Source organism: Mangifera indica, chromosome 18 (assembly GCF_011075055.1).
Source record: "Mangifera indica cultivar Alphonso chromosome 18, CATAS_Mindica_2.1, whole genome shotgun sequence".
Classification (NCBI taxonomy): Eukaryota; Viridiplantae; Streptophyta; class Magnoliopsida; order Sapindales; family Anacardiaceae; genus Mangifera; species Mangifera indica.
This window is the reverse complement of record NC_058154.1, coordinates 5,023,029-5,037,447: the sequence shown is the minus strand read 5'-3', so window position 1 is coordinate 5,037,447 and position 14,419 is coordinate 5,023,029.

Genomic DNA, 14,419 nt, shown 5'->3' with positions numbered 1-14,419 from the left:
AAAAATCCTGAACTTTCCTTGCTTACTTTCGTCTATGCTTTGATTCTTGCTTGATTTTAATATGCATATCATTTTTGCATAACTTTCTTTTTCTCATTCTTACAGTTCCTTAGTGTCTGAGCGGGACATAGTTTTACCTAGAAGTTATGAGATATAGCTTAGATGTTCTTAAGATCAGTACAAGATATAAGACTCATTATCATTTTAATGGGAGTTTAGTGATAAACTCTAGATAACAAAGTTAGTATCGATCAAACTAAGGGCATTTTAGGGATTATGTAAAAGTTAGTAGTAGAGTCTCTTTTTTACTAAGTGTTTTGTCACTCATTTCCTTATTTTCATGTGTGCAGATACAAATGATCATGATGGCTATTAGGCGAGCATAAGTTAGTGAGTATAGAGTAATTGAGAGCATTTTTATCATTTTACTATCATTTAGTTGATGTATTAGAGTTTTATGTATATGTGTTTGCTACACACTATCATATGTTATGAATAATGATTTAATTATGTTTTGGAAATCTTTTGACATGTTTTTGTGATTGATTTGTAAAAGTATTTTAGGTAATTAATAAATGATGTATGATATCTTTAATTAATATTTTTATATTTACATACTCAAATAGTCTAAGTAATGACATCTTTCTTTAGAGGACAATACTTCTATAAGGGGTGTTACACACGAGTAATCAGTGTGGCATGCAGAACTCATTTCTAGCACACATAATTTTATTATAAATGTTTGCGTTCCCAAAAGATAGGTTCTAATACCAGTTATAACACTCCACCCTAAGAGTTTTATCCTTTGTGGTAAAATGCTACTAAATTCTAATCATGTATGTATGATATTCTCAATATATAATTAAATATTATATAATCAAAGTGCCTATATCTCAAAGATCTGAAAAATTCCTTAAGTCATTATTACTATTGAAAACCATGCCTCATAATTATCCCAAGTATTAAAATTTAACGTAATTCCAACATAATCAAATGTTAGCAATAACATTGTACTACTATAAAATAAAAGTCTAAATCCATCAATCTTGGAAAACTATCGGGCTTATGAGTCTATCAGCTTTGTGTTATTTTATCACTAACCAGCCATCTCATTGTCCTCACCTCTAACTCTATCACTTGTAAATTGAAAAAAATGGGTCAATGAAAAACACTCAATAAGTAAAGGATTGAATGACCTAAGGGGGGTGAATTAGGCAGTTTAGATAAATCTTTACCAAATTAAAGAATTAAACTAATTTATTTAATTTAATGAAAGTTGACTATTTTATTGGAATTTATTAGAATGACAAGAGATGGTGCATGTCCATCAAGACAATGTAATCAACACACAAACTCAATTATGGAATTACTGTTCATATGACACAACATCAATTTTATCTTTCAATTTTAACCAAGCAAATGACCTCCTAATCATACAAATTATAAATCACTGGGAAAGGCATTCAAAGAGCTTTCTAATGGTATATGATAGCAATCACAACTTAATCAACAAGGCATTCAAAACTTGTCTCAAAGTTTATTGGCAAAATTTGAAAATGGCAAAAACATACACTGTGAACAGTATCCGAGGCATACAACTCACATTCACACCTTCACACTTTGGATTTCAAGGGTAACAAGAAAATTAACCAAGGCATAAAGGAAAGTTCCACCAACGTTGGGATCTTCCACCACCAATTCTTCCTCAAAGATGAATTGGATAAAGGAACAAGCAAACAAAGAAAAGCTACAAAGCTTTGCTTGAGAATTTTTACTATCAAAGAAGTTTAGCCTTTACAAGTGAAAAAACCACTTTCATATACAAGAGGAAGTGGCGGCAAAAATAGGCATTAATTAGACATGTAAGCTTTGCCCTTCATTTAAGCTTAGCCATTCATTTAAACTAAGGCCATACCACATTAATGAAGAAACTAACAAAAGGGAACAACTTTTCCTTAAAAGGTGGAACTATGTCCACCAACTAAAGTTACTTGCTTTCCTTTTAGTTGCATTCAACTAAATGGGTTTCATGGCATCTTGGGCTCTAATTTAATTGATAGATGGTTACCTCATCTACTTGGGCTTCTAACTAGGCTTGTAGTTGGCTTCTTGGACTCATTTAAGCTTCCATTTCATTAAGGTCTTGGATGCAAGTAATGAGAGTGCACCCAAAAGTAAAGTTGAGCCAAATTGAAGAGTCCAAAGGTTCTTTGGACTTGCATGGAGTTTTTCCCTCATTCTCAATGGTGGCTGGAGCCAAATGGAGATTTGATAGCGACTTGGAAGCTAGAGTTGGAGAGGTGGCCGAAAATACATCATTCCCTCTAGGTTAGGAAGAACTTGCCCTGAAGTCCTCAAGGTGGCTATCCTCCATGTATGGTGAAAGATCTCTAATGTTGAAGGTGGCCAAGACTCCTCTCATTTCATCTGGAAGATTCACCTTGTATGCATTGTCATTCATCCTCTCAAGCACTTCAAATGGTCCATCAGCCTTTGGAGCTAGCTTACTCCTCCTTTTACTTGGAAATCTCTCTTTTCTCAAATACACCCAAACCAAGTCACCAGGTTTGAAAATGGATGGCTTCCTATGCTTGTTGATCTTCTTTTTGTGAGCTTCATTAGCTTTCATGATCTAAGAAACTCCATGAATCCATCAAATTTCATGATCTGAAATTTGATGGATTCATGGAGTTTCTTTATGGCAGTAGCTTTCTCCTTGGCTTCCTTATGAATTTGTACATCAACAGGCAAAGAAGTTAGATCCAAAGGAGTTAAAGGATTGAGACCATACACTACCTCAAATGAAGAGCGTCTGGTTGTAATGCTTGGACTCATATTGTATATAAATTCAGCTTGGGCAAGCTTTAAATCCCAATCTCTCAAGTGTTTGCTAACCATGGTTCTCAAAATGGCTCCCAAGGTTCTGTTGGTTACCTCAGTTTGGCTATCCATTTGCGGGTGATGGAAAGTGCTAAACATGAGTTTAGTGCCCAATTTACTTCACAAAGTCCTCCAAAAATGACTTAAGAATTTGGTATCCTTATCCGAAACTATGGTTCTAAGGATTCCATGAAGTCTTACCACTTCTTTGAAGAATAAGTCAACCACTTTGCTTGCATCTTCAGTCTTGGTGCATGGTAGGAAGTGAGCCATCTTAGAAAACCTATCAACCACCACTATTATTGTATCCTTCCCCTTTTGAGTTCTAAGAAGAGCTACCACAAAATCCATGCTTAGATCTTCCCAAGGCTACTCTAAAACTGGCAAAGACATGTAAGAACCATCTTTGAAATGAGATTTGGACCTTTGACAATTGCCATACCTTGCTACAATGGCTTGGACGTCACCAACCATCTTAGGCTAATAGAAATCTTCCTTAAGCATGTTTAAGGTCTTATTTATGCCAAAATGACCTACTAATCCACCATCATGTGTCTCCCTAATGAGAAGTTCCCTAAAAGAGCTCTTAGGGATGCATAATTTGGCTCATTTGAAAAGAAAACCATCATGGACAGAATAGTCTTCATATGCCCCCTTGGAACACTTCTTCATGATCTCCCCAAGCTCATCATCTTCATTGTAATATTGCCTCATAAGCTGGAAACCTAGAACTCTTGCATCAAGGACTGATAACAAGTAATGTCTTCTTGAAAAAGCATCGGCAACTACATTGGAAGAACCTTGTTTATATGTTGAAACAAAGGAGAAAGACTGGAGGAATTCCACCCATTTAGCATGCCTTGAACTTATCTTAGGTTGGCTACTAAGAAACTTCAAGGTTTGGTGATCGGAATGAAGCACAAATTGTTTAGGCCTTAGGTAATGACTCTAATGATCAAGGGCTCTAACAATTGCATAAAATTCTTTGTCATAGATGGAGTACCTTCTCTTGGACTCATTGAGTTTCTCACTAAAGTAAGTAATGGGCCTTTTAGCGTGAGTTAGGATTGCTCCAATGCCAACTCCACTTGCATCACATTCCACTTCAAATACCTTATCAAAATCAGGTAGAGTAAGTATGAGGGCTTTACATAACTTCTTTTTAATCTCTTCAAATGCTTTAGAGGCTGTCGTGGACCATTCAAACCTATTTTTCTTCATACATTCAGTGATGGGAGCCATAAGAGTGTTAAAATTAGGCACAAAACGCTTATAAAAAGAAGCAAGGTCGTGGAAGCTCTACACTTTAGTAAGAGTCTTTGGTTGGGGCCAAGTTTTAATGACGTTTACCTTGGATTGATCTACTTGAATGCCATCCTTAGAAACTACATATCCAAGGAACATAACTTGGTCTACAAAGAATTCACACTTCTCTTCTTTTGCATATAACTTATTCTTCCTTAACACATCAAAAACACTTCTCAAATGTAAGACATGATCATCAAGAGTTTTGCTATATACTAATATGTCATCAAAATAAACAACAACAAATGCACCAATGTAAGGTTTGAGTACCTCATTCATAAGCCTCATGAAAGTGCTTGGAGCATTTGAAAGGCCAAAGGGCATAACCAACCATTCATATAAGCCTCCCTTAGTCTTGAAGGTTGTCTTCCATTCATCTCCTTCTTTCATCCTTATTTAATGGTAGCGACTCCTTAGATTAATTTTGAAGAAGACACAAGCACCATGTAACTCATCAAGCATGTCATCAAATCTAGGGATGGGATACCTATACTTGATGTTTATATTGTTAATGGCTCTACTATCCATACACATCTTATATGAGCCATCTTTCTTAGGAATAAGTAGGGCTGGAACGAAACATGGACTCATGCTAGGCTTTACAAAGCCTTTTTCAATCAATTCTTCCACTTGCCTTTGTAAATCTTTAGTCTTCATGGGATTGCATCTATAGGCTGGCTTATTAGGCAATGGTGCACCTAGAACCAAGTCAATTTGATGCTCAATGCCTCTTTTAGGAGGGAGGCCGGATGGAAGCTCTAGTAGGAACACATCTTCAAATTCGACCAAAAGAGATTGAACTAAGGGATGAGCTTTTTTCTTCTCATGTTTGATCTCTCCTTCAAGTATAAGTAATGCAAAGACAGGTTGCAAGCTCAAAAGAGCCTTTTCTACTTGCTACCCATTCATATACATACTCTCCCTTCTAACTTTTTTACCTTTGATAGCCTTATTAGCTTCTTGGGGGCTACGAGGTAGCAAAGTAATGGTCTTCCCCTTGAATTTGAAGGAATAAGTGTTCTTTTTACCATCATGAGTTACTTCTCTATCAAATTGCCAAGGTCTCCCTAGCAACAAATGTCATGTATCCATGGAAACTACATCACACACAATCTCATCTTGGTAATGCTTGCCAATGGAGAAGGAAACAAGTACTTGTTTGGCTACTTGGAGGCTGGTCCTATTGCTCAACCATTGGAGCTTATATGGTTGAGGATGACGTATGGTAGACAATCCAAGTTTCTCCACTAATGTAGATGAAGCCACATTTGCATAACTTCCATTATCTACAATCAAAGAACATACCTTGCCTCTAATGGTGCATTTTGATTAGAAAATTTGGAGCCTTTGTTCTTCATATGGAAAGGACTTAGAATGTAATGCTTTTCTAATCACTAACATCTCTCCTTTATCAGCCCTTTGCATGACCTCCTCTTCTTCTTCTTCGACAGCTCCATCTTCGTGGCCATAATCTACATTTTCTCTATCTTCTTGAAAAGATTCTTCAATAGCTTGAATCTCTATCAATGACACAACTCTTCTATTTGGGCATTCGACTTGGAAGTGTCCATAGCCTTGGCATTTGAAGCATTTTTTATTGGAGAGATCAAGTTTTCCCATAATTGGTTTGTTCTTACTAGGTTCTACCACATTTTCTTTCCCTTTCTCCTTGGAAGTGATTTCGGCGGCCTTATAGTTGGATGGGGAACCCTTTTGAAAGGTGGTTCCTTTGTTGAAAGGAGGACTTTCGGAGAATGAAGTCTCCTTGGTAAATGGCTTGGCAACCGTAGACTTCATGGCCTTCTTTTGCTTCTCCACCTTAATAGCCAACTTACAAACATCTTCAAAAGTGTAATATGGTTACAATTCTACCATATGAGCAATGTCTTGGTTTAAGCCACCAATGAATCTTGCAATGGTTTGCTCTTTCACTTTCGACAGCTTACTTCTCATTAATAACTTCTCAAACTCCCTTATGTAATGCTCTACTCCATCACTTCCTTGCTTAAGGGTGTGTAGCTTGAGGTAAAGATCTTGTTTATGGTTGTCCGGGAGGAATCTTCTCTTCATAAGCTTCTTTAGTTTCTCCCAAGATCTCACTCTCTCTTTACCATCCCTTTCCCTTTACTTCTTAAGATTTTCCCACCACAAGGATGCATAATCCTTGAATTTCAAGATGGCAAGCTTACATTTCTTCTTATCCGAATAGCCCTTATATTCAAAAACTCTTTCTATAACATGTAACCAATCAACAAAATCATCCGGACTCATACTCCCTTTGAATTTTGGAATTTCAATCCTTAAACCCCTATCATCATCATTTTCTCTCCTAGGTGGCCTATCTTGCTCTTCCTCACTTGAATAATCATGAAGTATCAATTCCTCCCTATGATGTTTAAGAGGATGAGGGAAAGGTCTAATATGTCTTCTTGGTTGATGTAGTTGGGTTGGGTAAGGTGGAAGAGGGGGTATTTGGCTTTGTGTTGAAGTTTGGGGTTATGATAAGGGTGCCCGACTTTGAGTGAGGGCCAAGTCTCTCATCATTTGCATCATTTGATTCATTTGGTCCTTAATGGCCTTAAGTTCTCCTTTGACCTCCTCTTTTAGTGCCATGTGGGAAAATTCCTAAGGATGAGGAGGTGAGGAGGATGAGGATGAAGTTCTTTTATGGGACATTTTTGGTAATGGCTAGTGGGTAAAGGAAAATGGTTATAAGTGTTTAAGGGTTGGGGTGAGTATTGGTAAGTGTTTAGGTTAAGGAAGGTTTGTGTTTAAAGCAAATTAAGGTTTTGTGAATAGTAACTTTATAGTGAACAGTAAATTCCGATGGTGAACAGTAGCTCTGGGAGGTAGAAATCAGTCAACAAATCACACAAACACCCTAGGCTCTGATACCAAATGGTGCATATCCATCAAGACAATACAATCAACACACAGACTCAATTCTGGAATTACTATTCATATGGCACAATAGCAATTTTATCTTTCAATTTTAACCAAGCAAATGCTTCCTAATCATACAAATTATAGATCATTGGAAAAGGCATTCAAAGAGCTTTCTAATGGTATATGATAACAATCACAACTCAATCACCAAGACATTCAAAACTTGTCTCAAAGTTTATTGGCAAAATCTGAAAATGGCAAAAGCATACACCATGAACAGTATCCGAGGCATACAACTCACATTCACACCTTCACACTTTAGATTTCAAGGGTAACAAGAAAATTAACCAAGGCATAAAGGAAAGTTCCACCAACCTTGGGATCTTCCACCACCAATTCTTCCTCAAAGATAAATTGGATAAAGGAACAAGCAAACAAAGAAAAGCTACAAAACTTTGCTTGAGAATTTTTACTATCAACGAAGTCTAGCCTTTACAAGTGAAAAAACCACTTTCATATACAAGAGGAAGTGGCGGCAAAAATGGGCATTAATTAGACATGTAAGCTTTTCCTTTCATTTAAGCTTAGCCATTCATTTAAACTAAAGCCATACCACATTAATGAAGAAACTAACAAAAGGAACAATTTTTCCTTAAAAGGTGGAACTATGTCCACCAACTAAAGTTACTTGCTTCCCTTTTGGTTGCAATTCAACTAAATGGGCTTCATTGCATCTTGGGCTCCAATTTAAGTGATGGATGGCTACCTCATCTACTTGGGCTTCAAAGTGGGCTTGTAGTTGGCTTTTTGGACTCATTTAAGCTTCCATTTCATTAAGGCCTTGGATGCAAGTAATGAGAGTGCACCCAAAAGTAAAGTTGGGCTAAAGTGGAGAGTCCAAAGGTTCTTTGGACTTGCATGGAGTTTTTCCCTCATTCTCAATAGTGGCTGGAGCCAAATGGAGATTTGATAGAGACTTGGAAGCTAGAGTTAGAGAAGTGGTCGAAAAATATATCAAGAGATATTTTGAATAATCAACACAATCAAAATAACATAACACAAAATAGAAGTTTGAGGGATGAGAAAATCAAACACTCAATATATAGTGGTTTGACATAACTCGACCTATGTCTACTTCTTTAAGTTATCTCCTTTTGAGTATTCCACTAATCCTTGGTTGACGAAATCCCAATAAAGCTTTTCTTCATAACAAAAATAGCTTTTAAGGTGTTGTTAACCTTTACAAGTGCTAGAACTAAATTTCTCTCACTAAAAATTTTCTAGTTTCTTCAAGAGTGAATCTCACTTTTTTATAGTGCTAATTTTTGTATAAATTCGAAATATAATCCCTCTCAAAAGGTGTATATGAAAATTTAAGCTTAGTACAACCCAATGCAAATAAAAACAAAAAGTGTATAAGCAAAGGTTTTGAATAGAGAAGAGGATTTGCAAATGAATAGCTCAAAATTAATTTGCTCTCAAATATATGAAAGTTCTTAATGGCAAAAGTTAATCCCAAGTGGATTTGGTTGGGTTTATATAATAGAAAATGAGGAAAGTTAGCATTGTGCACAAAAACTAATCGTTTTAATTTTTCAGAAAATGAAAATTTTGATTGATCAGATATAATTCAATCAATCAGATGTGATGTGACACTTCCAAGGTGTCTACGTTATACTAGCCATTAGAAAATTAATAGCACAATTTAGTTGATCAGAAGGAATTTGGTCAACCAAATTTTTGAAGGCTAAAATGTATGACTTTTGGATAATTTGGAAGCTGCCATCGAAGAATTCGACTGGTCAAATTTGGTCAACCAAATTTTATTACATTTTACCCCTTAAATTTTTAAAAATTTTATTTGCCCTTAAACCTTTGAAAAGTGACACTTTAACCCATTTTTGAAAATTTTTTCAATACCAACTTTGAGATATGAAAATATAGTTTACAAAATTTCATCATTTTAAATGAGTTAATAAACTTTGATAAAAATTTAGCTTAACCCAATAAATTTGAAAAAATAACATTTTAACCCAAAATGTACAAGACATGAGAATAAGTTTTTGAGTGAGCTTTCACATGCAAATAAATATTTTAATCGAAATAAATGCTTTAAGCTTACAAACATATCTACCTAAACTTTAGTTTTTTTTTCAAATCTTCATGAATTATTCACTTGAGTCTTATCTTTCATTTCTATCTTGATATTCCTTCAAATGTCTTTTATGAATTCTTCTAATCTAAACTCACACTTAAGTAAAGTGATTAGTCAATATGCTTAGGGATATAGTACTTTGTTATCATCAAAATAAGAGCATAATGACTCTTTGAGTCAATAATAAATAGAAATGATCCATCCTATAATCCATCAATCAACTCTATCATTTTTCCTGTTGTAACCTAAGTTATCTCTATTTCAATCTAAAGATACTCGAATCTTAGCTAAGTAAAGGGAATCAATGTGCCCACTCTAGTGACCAATATCTAAAACTTTATAATCCTAGTTGTCTTATCCCATTGTCGATCAATAGACTCGCGGTATTATCCTATCAATCTATGGACCCCAATCTTCGGACTCTTTCTGTGTTGGTAAGTCCTAGTTAATCGATAAACACATAGTCTTAGCAAGCCTCCTTTTATCTAAGGACATCAATCAATAGATTATACCCTATTTACATGTTAAACATTATATAATCAACGTGCCCATATCTCAAAGATTGGAAATTTTCCTTAAGTCTTTATTACTAATGAAAACCATGTCTCATAATTATCCCAAACATTAAAATCGAACATAATCAAATGTTAGCACTAACATATGTACAAATATAAAATCAAAGTCTTAATCTATCAATCATAGAAAACTATCAAGCTTATGAGTTTATTAGCTCTATGTTGCTCTATGACTGACCAGCCGCCTTGTCATCCTCACCTCCAACTCTATCACTTGCAAATTAAAAAGAAAGGATCAGTAAAAAATACTTAGAAAATAGGAATGATCTACCTACAATCTATTAATCAACTATATCCCTTTTCCTTTTCTAACCTAAGTTATTTTTATTTCAATCTAAGGATAATCGAATCTCAACCAAGTAAAGGGAATTAACGTACCCACTTTAGTGACCAATATCTAAGGCTCTATAATCCTAGTTGTCCTATCTCATTATTGATTGACAAACTTGTGGTCTTGTCTTATCAATCTATGGACCCTAATCATCAGACTTTTTTATGTCTTGGTAAGTTCTAGTTAATCGATAAACACGTAGTCCTGGCAAACCTCTTTTTATGTAAGAACACTAATCGACAAACTATACCCTATCTACATATTTGCCTAGGTCATGAGTACTATGTTAATCAGCTAATAATCTTATCATCTACATCTCGTAAGTATCGTCTTATCTCATATCTCATTTGGATACTCGAATCCCTATCGATACCTAACACTCAAAATTATCTCAAACTTCATTCTAGGCTAATCTATTACTACTTGAAATTTCTCGATCATATCTAAGTGTCTACTAGGGTATCTACCCCTCGAATACATCTTAACACCTTAAAAAACCTTAAATCATTATCAAATTAACATATGTTTTTATGTACAACTTGTACCTAACCAAGTTACAATCGTTTTTTTCCTTTAATGTATAGGTGTATGCTTCACCATATATGGGTGTGTGTGGTGTTCTATGGATGTACGATCATTCCTAAGGCTATTCCAAGCATACATCCTTAACTTTGCTCATGTACATACGTGACTCCTTTACCCGCACAAGCCTACATATTCTTTATTCAACATCATCGGTCATGCCCCATTCTCATGGGTATAAATGCATATAAGAAGGGACATATAAGTGTGCAGGTGTTGGGTGCACTTGCATACGTCTCCCAAACAATATTCATCATCTTCAACCTAGAAGCCTTATGGTTTAATCCAATTTTCCAACCATGCACAACTGTACTTACTTTGTGTACAAAGATATATAACATTGGAAAGTTCTTTTAAGCCATAGGCGATCATACATAGTTCACTGCACGTCCATCTTTTGCTAAAATCAAATTTCAAAAAAGGGATGTATGGGTATGCATGCTACCATGCACAAACGGACACTTATAATAATTTTTCACTATTCCAACTCACGTACACTTGTGACTCTTTAAGTCTTGGTTTTACATGATGTCTTGGAAATCGATTTTGGCCAATTCTTGACCTTTTTTCCATAACCAAACATCATTCACAAAGTCTTGTTATGCCCTATGCATAAATCATGCATACAAGTCCCTAATCTCATTGTGCTTTCATCAATCCTATGATTTCTAATAACAACCTTTCATAGAATCACAAATCATATACATATATTTAAACACATTATATGCATTCAAGCATTATAGAAGGTAATCAAAATAGCAAGGTTCAATTAAGAAGCGGAGAAATCATTCCCACTTACTAGTTTTCCAGTAAGTAGGCTCCACCATGATTTTCCTCCTTTATCCTATTATTCTCTCATCTAAAACTCGCTCTCTTGGCTGTCAGATGTCACTTCTCTCTTAACTAATCTTTCTCTCGCTGTTTGAGTTGAAGAAAAGTTAGAGAAAACTAGGGTTTCTTAGCAGAGTTGGCTTTATATAATAAAACACCTCTCCATCTTCGATCAAAACTCCTCTACAAATGGGATCCTTATATTAAACAATGTATGAGTGTACATCCATGCAAGAGACATATAGGCATTCGACTAGTAGGCACGATTGTACGTCAAGCCAGAATGAATATAATTTGGTTTCAGTTATACATATGCATGAAATATTTGAACTTATTTCAAATTTATTTTGTTTTAAATATGAAACAAATTAACAAACACTACCTAAATATAACATTTAATATAAATTAACAAACATTACACTTTTGGCCCTATTATGCCTTAAGCTTGAACAATCTTTGTTCAAGCTCGAACATGGTAACTTAATGAGAATTTTTTTTTTGTTCAAGTCTTCTTGAGGCCCAGATTCTATTCAGACTGAAATTAACTTTTTTGAAGTGAACAATCAGGCCTTAGACTTGCCCAACCCAATTGGCAAGCTTATATGACTGAGAGATTTCAATATTGTTTTATCTTGGGAAAATTGATAATGGTCTACTCATGGGTAAACATGTAGATTGTGTTTATCTGATTTTGTTTGTATTATATTAGTTTGAATTTTGGATTAGAGACTTTTAATCTTAATTCGATCTAAATCAGAATTGTATCAAAAATTTCTAACTCTAACCGAATCTAAATTATGTTCAGATTGAACTAACACAACTCAAATTAACAAAAAATTGTTATTTGTCTCCATTTTCCTATGTATTTTTAGTATTTCAATTTTGTTTCCAAATAACCCCAATATGCTATTAACAAAACACAAAATATAACACTTTATCTTATTTGCAAATTATCCAAAAAATTGCATACAAATACTCTTTAAAACACATATCTATCCCGCGAAGTGCTCATACTTAGAGATTAAGTTTATAGTTGTAATTCAGGTTTTCGGTTTTGGCCCTACAGGTGTATAACATTTCAACTGTTTTGTTTGAGTAATAAGCTTTCCATCGGATATGACAAATTTAGCTACTTTGCCCACGTGATATTAGCACATGTCAGGAACAACTGTTTTCTCTCACTTTTCTTAGGTGTGAAACACCCACTTGAAATGACAGACATTTCCCTTAGGTACATCTAGTGGTAAGAGCTTTTTTTTCCTTTTTATCATATAACAATTATAAACATCAATATATTATGAGAATACTCTTAGTAATCATATATTTGGAATATATTACCTTCAAGAGATTTGCTGATATTGTAATATTGAATGATTTAATCTCAACTCATAAACTTAGTACTTGTATTTAATTTTTTTTTTGTATAATAAAGTCATTTGATAAAACTTAACTATGAGTGACTAAATGTTATTTTATAATTTTCAAAAGTTTAATTTTATGAATTTTATGTTTTTCATGGCAATAGTGACACTATGGATGATGTAATCCACATGCATAGTTTGTTGATGATAGATGCCATTGCTAAAGGTATAGGTTGGTGTCTGAAAATAGACCTAAATGACGCTTGATGATGGTCTCAAAGTATTGAATTAGTTAGGTATTTGAATTGTATATCATATTATATATAAAAAAAATTTAATTTTTTATATTATAAATTTTATATCATATCATATCGTATAATACATCTTTTAAAAATAAAATAATAAAAAAATTAAAAATTAAATTAAAATATTTTTCGTTACATTCTTTTACTTTGTTTTCTAAATCAATTTAATATCACCAATGCTTTTAAAATATAAATAAAAGACTAAAACCATCTTATTGAATTTTTTTTGATAATTGGAGACCTTGTTCTTATTTATTTACGGATAGATAAACTTGGGATACAATACCTAGAACCACAACTACAATCACAAGTATGAGAAAGATTCAAACTCATGTCTTTACTTTAAAAATTATAATACTCCATCAGTTTTGCTAACCCTTGGGGTCCCAACTTGTTACTAGCTTAGTCAAGAAAAAATATAAACTAAGAATTATAACTAAACTTCATTATACAAAATAAGTAATGCAATAAAAAATAAAATAATGTGTAGATATATATTAAATATCCAATTATAATAAAAAAAATCATTTTTTCTTTACAAAAGAAAACAAATTTGGTTGGGTAAACCGATTTTGAGTTACATCTAAATTAAGTTAGCTTAGTATCGGAAACGAGCTTGATTCGGTTTGGTTTAGCTCGAATTTGCTTAATTTGAATACAAATTAAATTCGAATTGAAATATTCTGTTAATTCTTTGAACCAAATCGAACTTGAGCTATAAGGTGTTTGGTTTGGTTAGGCTCAAGTTTTGGTTCAAATAAACTGTTTCGCCTATTATTTGGGTAAAATAACATTATTCTGTCAATAAACTATAAACTCGAACCACAAATTTGAACCATGAATTCAAACCATCGATTCAAACCATAAATTTGAACCAAACCAAACTACAAACCATCAATTTGAATTGAATCGAATCATCAATTCGAATCCAAACTATCAATTCGAATCGAATCATCAATTCGAGTCCAAACTATCAATTCAAATCGAATTTAAACCATCAATTCGAACTGAGTCAAATTGAATTGAATCATGTTATACTTGAGTCAAACTCGAGCGAAGGGGTGTTCGAGTTTAGTCCTGTTTGGATCTATCCTTAATTACATGTTTAACTAAATTAATATGGTGTATCGGTCTATATCGTTAATTTTATCGATATTTATTATATCAAATTTTGATACACTTTAAAATATATATTATTTTTCATCTAT